This window comes from Squalius cephalus, assembly GCF_949319135.1.
Source record: "Squalius cephalus genome assembly, chromosome: 10".
NCBI classification, from domain to species: domain Eukaryota; kingdom Metazoa; phylum Chordata; class Actinopteri; order Cypriniformes; family Leuciscidae; genus Squalius; species Squalius cephalus.
In genome coordinates this window covers 45,656,135-45,660,588 of record NC_137131.1, presented here as the reverse complement: position 1 = coordinate 45,660,588, position 4,454 = coordinate 45,656,135, and positions in this window count along the sequence as shown.

Here is a 4,454-nt window from a genome sequence, read left to right as displayed (position 1 = left end):
GGGACTCTTACCCCTGGGACTCTTACCCCTGGGACTCTTACCCCTGGGACTCTTACCCCTGGGACTCTTACCCCTGGGACTCTTACCCCTGGGACTCTTACCCCTGGGACTCTTACCCCTGGGACTCTTACCCCTGGGACTCTTACCCCTGGGACTCTTACCCCTGGGACTCTTACCCCTGGGACTCTTACCCCTGGGACTCTTACCCCTGGGACTCTTACCCCTGGGACTCTTACCCCTGGGACTCTTACCCCTGGGACTCTTACCCCTGGGACTCTTACCCCTGGGACTCTTACCCCTGGGACTCTTACCCCTGGGACTCTTACCCCTGGGACTCTTACCCCTGGGACTCTTACCCCTGGGACTCTTACCCCTGGGACTCTTACCCCTGGGACTCTTACCCCTGGGACTCTTACCCCTGGGACTCTTACCCCTGGGACTCTTACCCCTGGGACTCTTACCCCTGGGACTCTTACCCCTGGGACTCTTACCCCTGGGACTCTTACCCCTGGGACTCTTACCCCTGGGACTCTTACCCCTGGGACTCTTACCCCTGGGACTCTTACCCCTGGGACTCTTACCCCTGGGACTCTTACCCCTGGGACTCTTACCCCTGGGACTCTTACCCCTGGGACTCTTACCCCTGGGACTCTTACCCCTGGGACTCTTACCCCTGGGACTCTTACCCCTGGGACTCTTACCCCTGGGACTCTTACCCCTGGGACTCTTACCCCTGGGACTCTTACCCCTGGGACTCTTACCCCTGGGACTCTTACCCCTGGGACTCTTACCCCTGGGACTCTTACCCCTGGGACTCTTACCCCTGGGACTCTTACCCCTGGGACTCTTACCCCTGGGACTCTTACCCCTGGGACTCTTACCCCTGGGACTCTTACCCCTGGGACTCTTACCCCTGGGACTCTTACCCCTGGGACTCTTACCCCTGGGACTCTTACCCCTGGGACTCTTACCCCTGGGACTCTTACCCCTGGGACTCTTACCCCTGGGACTCTTACCCCTGGGACTCTTACCCCTGGGACTCTTACCCCTGGGACTCTTACCCCTGGGACTCTTACCCCTGGGACTCTTACCCCTGGGACTCTTACCCCTGGGACTCTTACCCCTGGGACTCTTACCCCTGGGACTCTTACCCCTGGGACTCTTACCCCTGGGACTCTTACCCCTGGGACTCTTACCCCTGGGACTCTTACCCCTGGGACTCTTACCCCTGGGACTCTTACCCCTGGGACTCTTACCCCTGGGACTCTTACCCCTGGGACTCTTACCCCTGGGACTCTTACCCCTGGGACTCTTACCCCTGGGACTCTTACCCCTGGGACTCTTACCCCTGGGACTCTTACCCCTGGGACTCTTACCCCTGGGACTCTTACCCCTGGGACTCTTACCCCTGGGACTCTTACCCCTGGGACTCTTACCCCTGGGACTCTTACCCCTGGGACTCTTACCCCTGGGACTCTTACCCCTGGGACTCTTACCCCTGGGACTCTTACCCCTGGGACTCTTACCCCTGGGACTCTTACCCCTGGGACTCTTACCCCTGGGACTCTTACCCCTGGGACTCTTACCCCTGGGACTCTTACCCCTGGGACTCTTACCCCTGGGACTCTTACCCCTGGGACTCTTACCCCTGGGACTCTTACCCCTGGGACTCTTACCCCTGGGACTCTTACCCCTGGGACTCTTACCCCTGGGACTCTTACCCCTGGGACTCTTACCCCTGGGACTCTTACCCCTGGGACTCTTACCCCTGGGACTCTTACCCCTGGGACTCTTACCCCTGGGACTCTTACCCCTGGGACTCTTACCCCTGGGACTCTTACCCCTGGGACTCTTACCCCTGGGACTCTTACCCCTGGGACTCTTACCCCTGGGACTCTTACCCCTGGGACTCTTACCCCTGGGACTCTTACCCCTGGGACTCTTACCCCTGGGACTCTTACCCCTGGGACTCTTACCCCTGGGACTCTTACCCCTGGGACTCTTACCCCTGGGACTCTTACCCCTGGGACTCTTACCCCTGGGACTCTTACCCCTGGGACTCTTACCCCTGGGACTCTTACCCCTGGGACTCTTACCCCTGGGACTCTTACCCCTGGGACTCTTACCCCTGGGACTCTTACCCCTGGGACTCTTACCCCTGGGACTCTTACCCCTGGGACTCTTACCCCTGGGACTCTTACCCCTGGGACTCTTACCCCTGGGACTCTTACCCCTGGGACTCTTACCCCTGGGACTCTTACCCCTGGGACTCTTACCCCTGGGACTCTTACCCCTGGGACTCTTACCCCTGGGACTCTTACCCCTGGGACTCTTACCCCTGGGACTCTTACCCCTGGGACTCTTACCCCTGGGACTCTTACCCCTGGGACTCTTACCCCTGGGACTCTTACCCCTGGGACTCTTACCCCTGGGACTCTTACCCCTGGGACTCTTACCCCTGGGACTCTTACCCCTGGGACTCTTACCCCTGGGACTCTTACCCCTGGGACTCTTACCCCTGGGACTCTTACCCCTGGGACTCTTACCCCTGGGACTCTTACCCCTGGGACTCTTACCCCTGGGACTCTTACCCCTGGGACTCTTACCCCTGGGACTCTTACCCCTGGGACTCTTACCCCTGGGACTCTTACCCCTGGGACTCTTACCCCTGGGACTCTTACCCCTGGGACTCTTACCCCTGGGACTCTTACCCCTGGGACTCTTACCCCTGGGACTCTTACCCCTGGGACTCTTACCCCTGGGACTCTTACCCCTGGGACTCTTACCCCTGGGACTCTTACCCCTGGGACTCTTACCCCTGGGACTCTTACCCCTGGGACTCTTACCCCTGGGACTCTTACCCCTGGGACTCTTACCCCTGGGACTCTTACCCCTGGGACTCTTACCCCTGGGACTCTTACCCCTGGGACTCTTACCCCTGGGACTCTTACCCCTGGGACTCTTACCCCTGGGACTCTTACCCCTGGGACTCTTACCCCTGGGACTCTTACCCCTGGGACTCTTACCCCTGGGACTCTTACCCCTGGGACTCTTACCCCTGGGACTCTTACCCCTGGGACTCTTACCCCTGGGACTCTTACCCCTGGGACTCTTACCCCTGGGACTCTTACCCCTGGGACTCTTACCCCTGGGACTCTTACCCCTGGGACTCTTACCCCTGGGACTCTTACCCCTGGGACTCTTACCCCTGGGACTCTTACCCCTGGGACTCTTACCCCTGGGACTCTTACCCCTGGGACTCTTACCCCTGGGACTCTTACCCCTGGGACTCTTACCCCTGGGACTCTTACCCCTGGGACTCTTACCCCTGGGACTCTTACCCCTGGGACTCTTACCCCTGGGACTCTTACCCCTGGGACTCTTACCCCTGGGACTCTTACCCCTGGGACTCTTACCCCTGGGACTCTTACCCCTGGGACTCTTACCCCTGGGACTCTTACCCCTGGGACTCTTACCCCTGGGACTCTTACCCCTGGGACTCTTACCCCTGGGACTCTTACCCCTGGGACTCTTACCCCTGGGACTCTTACCCCTGGGACTCTTACCCCTGGGACTCTTACCCCTGGGACTCTTACCCCTGGGACTCTTACCCCTGGGACTCTTACCCCTGGGACTCTTACCCCTGGGACTCTTACCCCTGGGACTCTTACCCCTGGGACTCTTACCCCTGGGACTCTTACCCCTGGGACTCTTACCCCTCTTACCAAAAAAAAAAAAGGAGCATGAAGTTACACGCAGGCAAAATACAAAATACAAAACTGTACAAAGTGAAACCACCAAACAGTTGAAAGTAGTTTGAATAAAGAGGCAAAAGAGAATGAGTGGTAGCTTGACGATGTGGAGCTGGAGAGAGTTGTGACCAATGCAGGTTGTGATAGAGAGAACCACCACAGAGGAGATAACGGAGGGAACAGTGAAGGAGAACATGGCAGGAGGCCCCAACATGCTCACCAGGATGTAGGGCCACAGCACAGTCGATAAAAGGAAAGGTGGACCTTTGGTAAATGGGCCAGACAGAACCCGGGAGACAACCCAGGTGAGGCAGAACGAGGTGGGGATCTAGGCAGAGCCAAAGACCCAAGGCAAGACCACTGCACTGGTGAGTAAAAGGCAGAACCATAGGGGTGGAGAGACAAGACATAGCCGTAGGATCGGAAGTCTGTGCTGCAACCAGGGTGATAATGGACCAAGGTGGAGTCAGAGGGACGAGGGAGCCCGATACAGCTTGAGGGATAACTGCCCATGGTGGAGCTGATAGGTCGACAGAGTGAAAGTTAAGTCAGGGGCTTGGCACGAAGACAGGGGATCAACACCTAGGTGGAGCTGGTAATCTGGAAGCCAAAGGTGCAAATTCTTGCAAAGGTGCAAAAGATGGCCAATGAAGGATGAGCCAAAGGGCTGAAAGGAGCCAGCAGACACAGGCCCCATTAACT